This window comes from Heterocephalus glaber, unplaced genomic scaffold, assembly GCF_053883595.1.
Source record: "Heterocephalus glaber isolate CG9 unplaced genomic scaffold, H.glaber_assembly_v1.0 deba00001608, whole genome shotgun sequence".
Taxonomy (NCBI): Eukaryota; Metazoa; Chordata; class Mammalia; order Rodentia; family Bathyergidae; genus Heterocephalus; species Heterocephalus glaber.
This window is the reverse complement of record NW_028258379.1, coordinates 25,136,675-25,151,718: the sequence shown is the minus strand read 5'-3', so window position 1 is coordinate 25,151,718 and position 15,044 is coordinate 25,136,675. Positions and strand designations below refer to the sequence as shown.

General features: G+C 35.8%; 1 pseudogene; it reads left to right on the top strand.

Moving 5' to 3' along the window:
- The first annotated feature begins 1,697 nt into the window (after positions 1-1,697).
- On the top strand, positions 1,698-2,268 carry LOC101714093 (polyadenylate-binding protein-interacting protein 1 pseudogene; annotated as a pseudogene).
- The last annotated feature ends 12,776 nt before the right edge of the window (positions 2,269-15,044 follow it).

Genomic DNA, 15,044 nt, shown 5'->3' with positions numbered 1-15,044 from the left:
TGCTTCACCTCTGGGGACATTAGCTTTAACCTTTCCATCTCTTTGATTTAATCATATAGCCATGTAATTAAAATCTAATAGTCAAGTTTCAGGGGCAGGGAAGAAGCAAGGGCTAGGCCAGTGCCATTTAGCCCAAGCAGATGGCAGACATGACACAAGAGCTCAGATTGCATATTGCTAGCGTTGGTGTAGAGTCCCCGTTAAACACATGTGACAGAAAGGTGCAATCAGTCTGCTCAGAGAATGAAAGCCCCTTCACCTGCTTCGTTGAGATAAGGCACAATGTATTTTTAATGTATATTTTTATCTCTCCTTGGCAGTCAAGATGGTTTCCACATGATAGCCAAACCATAAGGTAAGCAAAGCTAATGGGCTTGATTTGCAGACAGCATATGGACCCCTAGGTTCAAATTAATGCATTCTTTCTCTTCTGTTGCCTAAAGCTTTTCAAATGTTGAGGAAGAGGTTTCAGGATTGAGTTTAAAGACGCTGCTTCAGTTTGCTTAACTGTTGTTAATAGCCAGGTGTTATTTCAACATCTGGTTGAGGTCTGTTTTATGATTTTACCAAGGAGACATCAGCAGCATCTCTTACCTTATTAAATTAACAGTGTGTTGTTGAAGATACAGTAGAATTGGGGTTTCTATTCACTGCAGGTAAATAGGTAATTTAGTGCAACATTTGTTGAAAGATTTTGATAATATGAAAGAGGCTTTAAAATACACACATTCACTTGCCCAGTATTGTAATTATTTGAAATGTATGAGTACCAGCAAAATGTGTGCACACTGTCTTGTATATAATCCCTGAAAGAAATCATCTAAATATGTCCCACTGGTCCGCTGATTAAATAAATGTGGGACATCACTAAAGTGGAATCTCTTGTTTGAAATGTATATTTTATAAATAGCTCAAATAGGATGCAAACATGTTTAAATATATTGTGTCAGCTTTACTTTTTGAAAAAATACACACATAGATATGAAAATGAGGAAATTACCTCTGGCTGTTGAGAATATGAATAATGTTTATTTTTTATTTTATGTGGCTTTTGGCGGGAGGTTTCAATAGTACACATATATGACAATTATTACATATATTAAGTTATTTACAAATTAGTACCATGGCATTTTCATAGCTATCCTAAATCTGTGCTATTCTTCACAGAAAGATTATAAACAAAAAAGCACTGCAGTCATTTCACCAGGAACGTAACAGGACAAGTGTGGCACAGATATAAATGTGTAGGTATTATCTTTTAGAATTTTTATCTTAATTTTCCTTACACTGAAAGAAATCATTCAGTTTCTTGTCTGACAACTTTGGAAAACAAGACAATAAATGAGACTAACTCAATTACTGCAAAGTAACATTGTCTTGACAGAGCACTTGAGGCTGCATCTTGGAACATATAATCATAGTGTCAAGCATGATAATTAAGACTCCCCTGTCCCACAGCTAACGGAGCAGTTGAAAGAGGTTCTTCCGGCCCATAGTGCCTAGGGCTCTGCAGGAGTTGGGTGGAGTACACCTGCCCATAGGTGACCTCTTCGGGCAGCTCAATGCCCCTTCCCCTGTGTTTTGCAGCTTCTGGGCATCCACCTTCAGTCTCCCAAGTCTCTCTGCAGAACTACTGGGTAGGTCGGGCTTTCCCTTGGAACACAAGAGGCCAAAATCCTCCAGTAGAAGGCCAGTCAGCAATAGGTAAGTGCCAGATGATTGTGGGCCCTATGTTAATGTCTAAGCTGTCAGCCATTGACCTTGAATTTTCTCCTAGTTATTCTGCTTGTACAGAATCTCATGAGGATGATTCTGAGGGTGTTCTCACTTTGTCAGACTATGTTCAGGAGCTTTCGAATCATCTCACAAAGCAAACTGGCAAATATGAAACTGAAATTGAACAGTTTGGGAAGACCCTGACTGGCTGGGTTACCACAAATGAAGCTTTAAAAGAATCTGCGTAACTCATCTACCAGCAAGCCGCATTTACCCCAAATTTCTCTTACCCGGGAGCTTGCCTGTGTAATGAGCTGTTCAATCATCTGACAATAAGCCCGCAAGAGTGGCAGCTTCTGCCAAGTGCTACTTCAAAGATGTGGGACTGAATATAAAGTTAAAGATAAAGCTGCACTAGGGGATGAAGTGACTGGAAAAATATTTCATGCAGTTGTACTCTTGCTGGGATATGTTCTTCGAGTTTTTCTGCATGAATTGCAATTTCAATCCACAGAGGAGCCACACCTGGAAATGATGCTAGCTACTTTATGAATGAACCAACATTTTATACATCTGATGCTGCTCCTTTCAGTGCAACTGATCCACATTACCAAGAGAAATATCAAGGGTTATTTGAAATATCAAGGGACGCATTTCCCAGATTATGAAGAAAGTGGAATGGATCAGGGCCCAGTAATACATAGTTGGATGAAACTGATGATGAGATGGACCCAGGGGTTGGAGAAACTTATCAAGAGTTTTGTTGTGAATCTGAGCATGAGCCAAAACAGTACAGTTAAGTTTCAGCATATCCATTTTATAAAATAATTTAGATATGATGACAACACAGAAAAGCAAGAACATGTGTTATGCTTATACTGAATAAAGGATGCTGAGTTATATTACTAATATGTGCAATTTTAATTTTAATGCTATCTACCAAAATAAACTTTATTCCCTACAACTTAAAAATATATACATAACAGTTTATTATGTACAGTTAATGCCACTGTTTTGGCTATAATAAAATCAGTTCTGAAATAAATAAAATGTTGAAAGTAAAAAAAAAAAGAAAGGAATGATAATTAAAGGTGCAGTTTTTGCACTTGAATTTAAAAGGAAAACAGTCATTTATCTATGGTTCGCTCGATATTTTTTTAGAAAGCTTGCTCCTCAGCTCCACCCACTGTGTCTAATAGGAACACACAGAGATGGAGTCATACACATAAATATATTTTTAAAACTTGCCCGCATAGCAGGCCAGGAATGGAGTTGCAAAAAGTACAGAGGTTAAGTAACTCAATCAAAGGCACTGTATAGCTGGGCTCTTAATATAAGTCCACATCTCTGTAACTCAGGGTAGCTTTGGTGAAGGGAACACAGCATTCTTGGATCTGAGTTTCTTTCATGTGCTTCCAGGAAGAGGCAGCAAGTTCGAGTGTCAGTCTGGAGAATACTAATAGGTATCCTAGATGAACTGTTTGTAGCTTTGCTAGAAGCTTTCCTTAAATCTCCAAAGGATACTCTGAAATTGAGATTCTAGAAGTCACTTGCTAGGAAGTTAGGCTTAAATGACTTAATGGAGTATCCTCAATGACTTGGTATAGAACCTTCGAATATTCTTCACCCAAGCATGACTAGCCAAATGGCACTCCATTGATGTTCCTGGAAGATTTGTCATGTAGCATGACCAAACTGGCACCTTTCCAAGTTACATCTGTTCCTTAGCAAAACTTTGTTCATAAGGTTGCCTACTGTGCTTAAAACATTCCATTTGTAAATGTAGAACTACTTCTCACCTATCCATGCCACACCCTCAAGTGGAACATGAGTTGAAAATATTTTTTTAAATGTGTTCTGAGTTCCAGTGACTTAACTATAAATATCTGGAACTCATTTGTTGTCTTTTTTCTAGCAGTAAGGACCCTGTATATCAGGGGGCTTGAATCAATACCTTGACCTCCCCTTAATTGTTTTCATGTGGTTAAAGACAACTTTGATTCATAGCAAGGACTATGACATTCCCCACACAGAAAACAGTCAAAGGGCTTAAAGTTCCACATTTTCAGAGATAAGTGATTTTCAGGTGTTATTACATTGATTAAAGGCCAAATAATACTTTAATATCTCCTTTCTTTTGGTAAGAAGGACTACAAATCTCTAACCTGCAAATCAGAAACTGCTGAAAATAATTTTAAATGTCAAGTCACTGGCAATTTACAGATTTGTATAGATTGGTGAAAATATTTTATCCTCATTAGTTAAGTTACATAATTATTTTGAGTAGATTAATTAATATAATATAGGCAACAGGAAAGTGGCTAACAGCTTCAATTGGCTCAATAATAGGTGAAGATTTTATTTAATTGCACATTAATAAAAATAAAATAATTCTTCAATTGTGTAAAGATTTATAATATTCCATATAGGAAACTTTTGGTCTAAGAATAAAAGTGGCTTTTTCTTTAATCAGATTAAAAACATCTTAAGAAAAAATTTCCAGTAGCTACAAAAAAAGGAAATCATACTTCAAGGTGGAAAAATGTAAATTGCTTTTAAAGGAAAACTTGTCTTGGATATTCCTCAGTGAAAAGGCTGCATGCCAAGAAGTAGAAATCTTTCCCTAAATAATTAAAAATTTGTTCCTCCAAATAGGTATTACTTAAGAACTACAACATATCAGAGCATCTGATAGTATTATTTAAAAGATTTTCCAAATAATATATCAATTCAAATGATTAAAACATTATCTTGGCCAATTCCATTAAAATGGAATTCTAATTGATTTTAAATAAAATGTTTATGAAAGACTTTAATATCAAACATGAATAATTTTGGTAATATTTTGTTTTATCTCATGTCTAAGGAATATTTGTTTTTTGTTCTTTATTTTTCTTATAAACAGCTGATTTAATGAGAATTATCTGTTTTACATCATTCCTTTAGTGTATTTTGAATCCTATACATAATATTGAAAAGCTTTTAAAATGCAGTATCCAGTAACTCCTAGCCCTGGCAGAAAAGCATATGTAATAGGCAGGTGGTGATCATCAATAATGTGTTTGAAGTACTTTTTATTCAAGAAAAATGAGAAAGTGTTGATTAATTTTAGATTTTAAGTGAGATACGCATGCAAATTTTCAGGAAACCACTAACAAGATTAGAAATAGACCATGTACCTTCCAAATAAATTGAAAGGGAAAAAGAATTCCTGACAAGAAATGCAGTTTAAGCATAAATACAAAGAAAGGCTAACAATAAGAGGATGTTATTAACAAGAAAATATTCATTAAAGTAAATCTATATACAACTACATCAATAAAAAAGTAGTTTAAATTAATAAACAAAATATCTTTCTGAGGTCACAGTGAATCACAACTTAATTATCAAGGAATATCCAACCAAAATATATACTGATTCTAAAATCTACCCTGTTAATAACATAGAATTGAAATATAAGACATGAATGACAGAAACTGACACACACAATTACTTAATACATTATCCCAATATGAACAGAGGAAAAAGAGAAAAAATGAGAAGGAACAGAATGAGGGAATAGTAGCTTAATCTAATTGAATTCTATAGAATTCTGTAGACAAATATTTACAAAAGTCACTATTCTCAAGCAATTGACCAAAATACTAAGCCATAAACCCAGTTAAAACAAAAAACAAACAATTCCTCTTTTCCAGCCCATAACCTTTGTCTTAAGTGGAAATAAATTAGAAATAAATAATAAGAGATATCTTTCTAACAAAAAAATTCTCTTAATTTACGGATCAAAGATCATCATCTTAGAAAATTTCAGAGCTTTATATTAATTTTAAAATACTGAAGATGTTGATGGAGACAGCTAAATTAATAATTAGAGGGAAATTTATAGCTTTATATTAAGAAAAACAAAAATATATTTACAGAATATAAAAGACTGACTCTTATTATGCAGGATATACACAGAACTTGAACCAATACAAAACAAACAAAATCACGAACAGCTACTAAATAAAAATAACCTTAAACACATCAGGAATTGGGGAAATACAAATTAATGAGACTCCATTTCCATCACGTAGATAAATAAACATTTAAATGTTTTGCAGTAGGAAATAGCAAAACTAGGTAAAAGCGGACTTTCATATATTGGTGGTGATAAAATTAATGCTTTTTAGAGAACAACTTGGGCAAATCTGGTAAAGCTAACAATGAAAACTGAAAGTTCAATCTAGCAATTCAAACCCTAAATACACCTGCTAAGGCAACTCTCATACATGGCACAAGAACACATTAAAAACATGTTCCCTCTTTGCTTGACAATATTGAGAAAGGGCTTTATTCCTCAAACTAGATAGATATGCTGTTCTATCTGCACTCCTACCTGCCCACAAAAAGCACCAAGGATTCCATGTTTAACTGATCATTTCTCTCTATAATGATGTGTTAACTTTCCTTCTCTCATTAAATTAGAAGATACATGGATTTGTTAAGATTGGGATTTAACACAATGCGTGGCACATAAGAACACCTAAATACATTTTAATTAAATGATTTTAAAACATGTGAGCAGGCACAGAAGTTGACTTTCTAGTTCATGACTTACCACTTCCATTGAACTCAGCACCTATGCATAATGTTTTGTCCATAGGCAATGCTTTACTACTGAAGTCAATAGAAATCCCCTGTCTCCGGGACATGTTGACATAGTCCCTGTCAGAATGCTCAGTACCTCAGTGCAGTTTTGGATTACCCCATAGCCTGGATGAAGAGTCATAAATGTAAAAGTGCACATTTTAGAAATGATTTAAGAATGTTGGAATTTATAAAATTATTCGTGTTCTATTCTACAGTTTCCTCTGGAAAGCTCTGATGTATTTATTCTAAGTAACAATTTACTTGAGTAGAAATCACTTGACCTAAATTTTGATGATTTAATAGCTCACTGAAAGAACTTGCCTCAAGCAGATAACAAATCTGTTGCAGATGGTATATCTCCTATTTGCATCCATTGGTCTTTTGGTTCATGAGCTTTAATAATTTGAAAAACCAGGGGAACCAAGATAGATATGTGTGTCTTCAGGCAGGCCTTAATTCAAAACTGTACAAAATGAACTCCTTCACCACATTTATTTTTAGTGGCACAGAGTATATTGGATTAAATTTTTGAATAATGTGCAAGGATGATGCCAGATTGATTCTAACAAACAAAAAACTCAGAGTCAAAACTAGAACATTGTTTTTGTCATACTAGCTTTAGACACATGATTGTAAGATGAAGCCTTTGATTCTGATACTTGTTATATTTTCCGTGTCTTTTTTATCATAAAATGCAATGACCTTTACATCACTATTATTTGTCAATTTAGAGGTTTTTGTCCATAACTTCAAAGAAGAGACAATGTTTTGGGCAAAGCCAGTAAGTCACTTCTGTCTTAAGGACCAAATTACAAACTCGTTGCGATTAATAAAAAGAAAAAAATTATAGGAAATGGGCATGGTCCAAAGCATCTGTTATCCCATTACTCTGGGAGACTGAGGAAGGAGGATGGCATGTTTAAACCCATCCTAGGCAACTTAGCAAATTAGTAAAATCCTATCTCAAAATTAAAAGTAAAAAAGACTGGGAATGTAGTTCAGTGTGAAGGCTCTGGGTTCAATCCACAGTAACACACACACGCACACACACAATATTGAAGAAAAATGGAAAGAGATCAAAAGAAAAGTAGGTTCATGTATAACAAAACAAGGAAGAAAAATCGAAGTTACCAATGACCTATTCTACAATGGATTCCAAAATCATAATTCTCTTTATGACACCTTTCACCCTCTTCCCAATCCATGTCACTTTTGATGTATGTCAGCATGGTGACTGGTTATAGTTCTGTACCATAGTTCCTGCAATGTGAGCCAAACTTCTTCTTGAGAGATCTTTACTCTCAGTGATTCTACCTGTTCCAGGTTATTATAGTTTTCTGTGTTATTTTTTGACCAAGAAAATTCACAGAAATACTCAGCTCCAGGAAAATCCCTGTGGGTTGCTCACATACATCACATTGTCTGTGAATAAATAACTGTATTCTCCTAAGTAATCAGGCTCAATCATGCCAATTAATGCAGGGAACTTCTATGACTATAGGTCCAGTGGCACAGAGAAAATAAATTATCCAGTGGTAATTTTAGAATTCAAAAGAATCATTACAGTGACCTATTTGGGAGGGGATAATCTTCCTTTGTTTACGAAGGCCCCTAAGTCATCACACCTCAAAATCAAGTACATGAAAATCTAAGCATTGTGGTTGTTCCTGGATAATAAAAGAGTTTGCCTCTCACAGTCCCACATGCAGGGTTTCCAAAGTACATAGCTTGGCATGATTTGTATACACTACATTGTTCGACTGCATTCGGCTCTGCTGCAGAAAACAAGACAAAACTCAAAAATGTGTTAAGTAACCAGTAACCTATGAGACATATTAAGCATATATAAAATAAGTATGTATTGTGCATGCTGAAAATAGATTGAAAAAAAGAACAAGAGATGCCTAACATTCGTAATTTAAGTATACATGAGTTGCCTAGTACTCTTTAAACATTATAACATAAAATATATGAGGTACTAAAGACGTATGTGGTTGTAAAGATCAATCACACATTAGTGACACTCCTCCTGAACTTGTATGCACTGTCTCTAAAAAAAGCAAGTAAGTCCCATCCTTGTTCATCTGGTAATTGGAAAGCTACAGCTCGGTCAAGTGTGGGTGTAATTGTTCCTGTGCACCCCTAGAACAGTGCTGGCTTTAGGCGACTTCCATCTGTTAGGGCCCTTCTGCAGCCTCATCTATTGCCCTATTACCATGGCATTAGGTGGGAAATCTGATACAGTCAAGGGTCAGAACCTACAAATATTCTGAAGATTCCTTTAACCCTCTTCTAACAACAGTGTAAAATCTGCTATATTGCTGTCCTCTTAATTGTTATTTCTTTTAAATTGATTCAGTAATCCATATGATTTGAACATCTTAATTTGGTCTGGAGCCTCTATATTCAGTGGCTTCTGGGATTGCTTAAAGGTAATTCCCCAAATGCCATTTAACAATAATGGAAAAAATATCATGTGTTGGCCACTAATTCAGTTCATATATCAAATTCTTAAGGCCAGCATCCTCAACTCCAATGAGATCTTCATGGAAGCAGTTCTACAACTGAGGCTATGTTAGTTCATTATACTCCATTAAAAGGCCAGTTGCTTTCAGAAACTTGTGGTACATAGCAACACCATGTACCTGACTGGCAAGAATCCATTTTATTAATCTTCATTCCATAAATGAATCCACTGTTCAAAGACAATGCTGTGTGAGTCTCTGTGTTAGTCAGTTCTGTATTACTACAAAGAAAAGAAATGAGACAATAAACTTTTAAAGAAGAAAGTTTTATTGGCAGATTCAATCTGCGATGGGTTGGTCATTGTTACTTTTTGCCTTGTGGTGAGGCAGGCCGCACACCATGTCTGTGAGTGCATAGTGGAGCAGTCACTGATTTCATGGTCAGACAGCAAAAGACAAAGGACCTAGAGACTCACACTGTTTGAGTCTCTAGTTTGATGCCTCCAGAGTCCTAAATCTTCCTAGTAGGCCTCACCTCTTAAAGTTTCAACCACTTTGCAATAGTACAAAGGTGGGAACCAAGCCTGTAATACAAGGGTCTGTGGGGAACCTTCCTGATCAAAATGAGAGTCACTGTGTCCATCTCCTCTCTTAAGTAAGTGAACAAATGCAGAAGCAGAGTCACAATAAAGACAAATCCACACACAGAACAATTGTCTATTACAATAAATAGTTTCCCTTTCCCTAACAGAAATAGTCCAGTGTTATTACTTGCTATCATACAAATTGCTCCATTCCACAAGTGAATGCTATACTATCTGAATATCAGTATTCTCTTGGGTTTGGCAGCTGCAGTGCTCAGTACTGACTTTACCAAATAAGCTGAATCGATTTTAACTTATGTCTCTGGCATCATGAGCTCTCTAATCCTGAATTAATTGAGAAAGCAGGGAGGTGGGGCATGGTGGAAGGTGAAAAAGACCATCTTATCTACCTCATCACTGAGAAATTGATCAGCTAGGACTATCTTGGGAAGAGAAATCGCATGGGTGTGAATATTCTTATAGTGTCTTCCAGTGATGAACAGTCTTCACCTCTTCCCTAAGTGTCCTTTATAAGCAATCTTCCAAGCTGTATTTAGATAAACTTGTATTTTGAAGCAAAATAAATAAACATATATACCAAAGATCTATCCACTTAGAAAATTCCCCTGCACTATAGTATTTGTAATAATTAGATAAAAATTCAATAAGTAACAACAGGAAGATAAAGTCCATTGGGAGGGTAAACACTTGCTCAAACAATAAACTTGAGCTTTCAACCAATCTAACATATGTAATTTCCACTTGATGTAGGGGTTCTGCCTCCCAAGCTCGACTTTATGGTTGGTTGATGAAAAAAGATGATGATAATGGTTGCATGACTACTCTGGACCCAATGGTCAAGAGTTTTGTCTCTCCAAGGATCTATTAACAGTGCAGGTTCTGTTTCTGAAGAGGAGAGTAATAATTTAAAGAAGGCATGATTTTGCTTCAAAATCCTAGAGGTCTTTACTATTAATATCTTCTCAGATTTGCAAGATTTTCCAAACTGCATGAACATCTCCCTCAAACCCTTTAAGCATCACTGAATCTGCTGAATCACTATGACCAAATGGGAAAGAGAGCAGCTTGGACCACAGCATGGATGAGCTAAAAACTCTAATTTTCTTTTGTATCAAATTCAAAGCTCATAGCCTTAGAGATTACTTGGTAAAAGTACTAACAGCAGAACTAAAAGTGGAATATGTTACTTTCAAATATCCAGGAAGCCTACCAAGACCTGGGCCTATTTCTTGGAAGACACTATCCAGATGTGCTCCATTGAGCTATCATAAATTTGCAAAAGATGGCAGTTCCCTGAATTTTCGTGAGAAATTTCTCCTGCCTTTTTGAGTCCATGTGAATTACTATGCAGTCTAGGATAACTTTTACTCCCAGTACTCCAGTTTCAATCAAATGGTGCTATTAAAAAATAGACCTGTGTATAATGAGAACTGGTAAATGAAACCATCAAGGATCCAGGGGGCAATTGATGATATTCCAGGGTGCTATGGTTTGATAATGTCCCCCAAAATTTGGATTAGAAACTCAGTCCCCAAACTCATATGTGAATGATATTGTATATTTGGAGGGGGGCTCTTTGCAAAGTAATTTATGTTAGATGAGGTTCTGAGAGTGGGGTCTCCATTATGCTTTTACTGACTTTATAGAAAAAGGAAGAAAGACCTGAACTACCATGTTTGCTCTTACTGCCTATGTGATACACTCAGCTGTGTTATCATGCAGCAAGAAGGCCCTCACCAGATAGACACCAAGAAGATGCCAGCACCATGTTCTTTGGCTTTCCGAATGTCATAACCATCATATAAACATTTATTCTTTATAAATTACTTAGTCTCATTTATTTTGTTATGGCAATAGAAAACGGACCACATCACTGTGAGAAATTGTGCTGAAGGTGAAAGCAAACTATGTTAGCATTCTTTGCTTACTGAGATAAAAAGAAAAAAAAATTCTAGGTTGACAGTTGCATGAGAGATGCTAGAGCACAACTGATTTTATTTCAGAAAAGTAATATCTTCCACAAAATTACCAACTGTAGTACCACATGAGTAAGCTTACAGTGATCTGCTTGTTCTCCAAGACATAGCCAATTCCTTTCTGAGCCAAAGAAGTAAGTCAAATTAAGATATCATAGAAGAATTCACTCCTACACTTTAAGTCTGAAAATGCCATAAAGTGGCTTTGATGCTTCATTGTAATAACTAGCCTGGCTTAAATTTGCCAATCTGTGTCTTTTCTTCATTTTTACAGTTTGAGTACAACTAAAATTAGCCAAATATCTGTTTTATTCATAAAGTTATGATGAGCAATTATCCACTCTTAGGAAATGGATTAGCCATTTTCCTCCTACCACACTCTTGATGCTCAGTATAGCATCAAATACTTCATCCAGCAAGGTCAGATGTAGAAAACAGAAATTACCCCACTTATTTCAAGTACAAAAGAATTATGTTTATACAAAATCAGTGAAAGTCGTGGAAGGAGGGAATAGAAACCAATGGCTACTTCTTAAACTGTGGCATCCAAGGACCTCCAACAGTACTTCTTACCTGGAAGTTAGGTCTCTCTTGTTACTATGTCTTGACCTCAGGCACTGGAACACTGATCCTGGTTCCACACCTGTCTTTTGCACTCAAGTCCAAACAGTAACAGGAAGAGAGCCTTCGCCTCATCTCTGCTGTGGAAATGTCTCATGCCTCTATAATTGGCAAAGCCTAATTCACACATAGAACCCAAAATGTCAAGGAATCTGGCAAATATAGATCATCTTTCTGGACAGAAATACATGTAAAAGGAATTGGAAAAAAATGAATACCAATCATCCAAGGCTTTGCCTAAAACGTTGACTCTCACGGTTGTCAACTATCATTAAATAGCACATTTTCTTTTTTTTTAATCTTGGGAGGCTATTAGCTGTTAAATAACCTTCTCTATTGTTAGATTTCACTTTAGTGGGTTTTAGCAGAAATATGTCACATACTACATACTTTGTGGGAGGTATTAGAAAAATTGCCACCCACATTTTGAGGAAGTGCATGAGATGTAGTACATGTTTTTTGTGCACTTAAACTCATTTAGGACTTGCCTCAAAGCTATGAGGGAATTATGACTACAGTGTAAGTACGTTGCCCAAGTTTGAGTGGCTGCTACAATGAAGGAGATCAAGATTGTCATGTTGATAAATCAGCTGTACACCGAAAAAGCCACAGGAGGATCTGCACTTAGAAATGTTGGTTTACACCAGGTAACCTAAGCTCTTTGTGAGAGAATAGGAGATAGAGTCTAATGATGTGTTTGCTAGGAAATTTGAGCAGTTTCCTATTTTCTAGTAGAGAGCTTAAATCTCTGCCTATGATTATGGGCTCCAACAGAGAAGACTGAGCTGGACCAGTACAAATCTAGCACATAGAATCATGGTAATATTTACAAGGGGTATTTATAGAAAACTAGGAAAGTTATGGCAACAGTGGTTTTATAATGCCAGAGACTTTGATGAGAGGAATCAGTCGTTAGTATTGCTAAATTATTTTTCCCTCCTAATTTGCTTCTAAACAAAAGATCTCAGTGTCTTTCCTAGTGATTAAACAATTTAAAAAATTATCTCAGAATATCTAATAGTTATTACATACATTTTTGTAACTAAACTTCACCTCTCAAGAGAAGTTTGTTTATGATCCATAATAAAAACTAGCAATATAATGACATTCATCATTGGAAATTTGCATCTTTACCTAATCTCCCTTGGTTATATTGTATACCTAAAATATACCAATAAAATTAATTTTTAAAAAGAGATATAAAACAAGAAAGCAAAGGCCAGATTAATGGAGGCTTCCCTAGTGCTGAAGAGCAATTTCCAGAATTATCCAGTTGATTTCACACACACACACACACACACACAATTACTTTCATTAAAAAAAACTAGCAATTGCATGATTCTAATTGTCGTCAACAAATTGGAAGTTTCATGACTCTATTGAGTGCCTTACTATCCTGATAAAATATCATTTTGGGGATAAAGTGTTCCTTTATTGTATCTGCAGAAGAGCCCACCATAAGGTTACAGAAGAGGCTATACTAGTTAGGTATTTAGATAAAGACAGCTACTCTCAGAAATTCTACTAGTGAAGCAGAATGGTGCAGTGAGGAAAACAATCTGATTTGAAATGCTAAGCACTGTGTATAAAGCTCACTTCGTGACTTACTGTAAGATCTTAGCCAATGCTTCTATGGGCTCTGATTTTTCCTTCAGCAAAGTAAGTAATGCATTTGATGGTAGCAAAAGACACTATAACAAATAAATTCTACTATCATACATACTAATCCTAGCCAAAATCATAGGAGAAAATTCTGTAGCTAACCAAGAGAACTGAGATAAATAATTCCTTGATACTATCTTGGGGGCTGATTAAAAATAAGTAGGAAGAGAAACCTTAGAATTACTGAGAGATCCCCTTCTACCTGCATTATAGAAAGTAAATTTGGGTCTTGAAGGTGAAATGGTCCCTAATGCTCATCCTCTTTTCCCCATGCTGTTAAACTACTTCAAAGAAAAGCTGCTTATTTTAAAACCATAAACCACTTCAGAAAGATAATTCAGCTCTTTTTACTCTTGTCAAGATTTTGTCAACTTAACAAAAAGACATGTTCATAAACACTTGCCATATGATTAACTGAAATGTTAAGGAGTATTTGTAGCTGGAATAAAAAAGAAATAGGGCAACGGGGAGTGAAAGTTGCCATTTCTTCAGTTTCCAGCCAATGACTGAGAAAGACCTGTGGGATCCTGCAGATATATTAAGGTGATTGGATCATGAAAGAAAATTGTTACAGAATACAGACTCCCTGCCCTGGAATCTTTCTTCATTTTAGTTTAGTCTCTTTTTCTTTTTAATCCGTCAGCCGCAGACACTTGTTCTAACACACCAGTCACCTTGATTGCCATTTTCTTAGAGACTTTATTTTCCTGTAAAGTTAAAAAAAGGGGTTTTGCTTTCCTTCACTCAAAGAAGTGAGTGTTAGCTAATTATTGTATGAGTTTTCTCACTTTATGCTGTAAGCTTTTACTTTTATCATATATTTTGGGTTATTTTCTTGGAAACTTGACAACCACCAGGATGTAGTGCAAATGACGTGATAGTGAGCAACCCTGATAGTTTTGCTACAAACATGCAGCAAAACCTGGGCCTCCTCTATGTTCATGTGCATCATTCAAATCCATAACAGAAGAGTAGTCAGAGTTTATAACATAATGTCAACTTTACTTCACTTTGTTCAATAAATAAGGGAGTCCTTGGGGCTCGATCTGAACACCCTCACGTAACTGAGATCTATCTCTGGTGAAATTTAATTCAGCTCAAGGAAGGAGTAGAGTGATCTGTGGCAATTAGGGTTTTCAGAGAAGCAGATTTAAGACAAAGACTAGCATGTGAGAGGTTTCTTGAGGAAGGCTTTTGGAAGGAACACCTGTAAAAGGCAGGACTAGGAAGAAGCCGGAAGCCAGAAACTGGAAAGAAGCAGGACTAGGTAGGAGAAATAAAGCCATGATGGTATTTCAAGGAAGCCTCAGATGAGCTTGTGGCCCATTTGGAAAATAGACAGACCCTTTGGGGCTCATCTGAGTTGG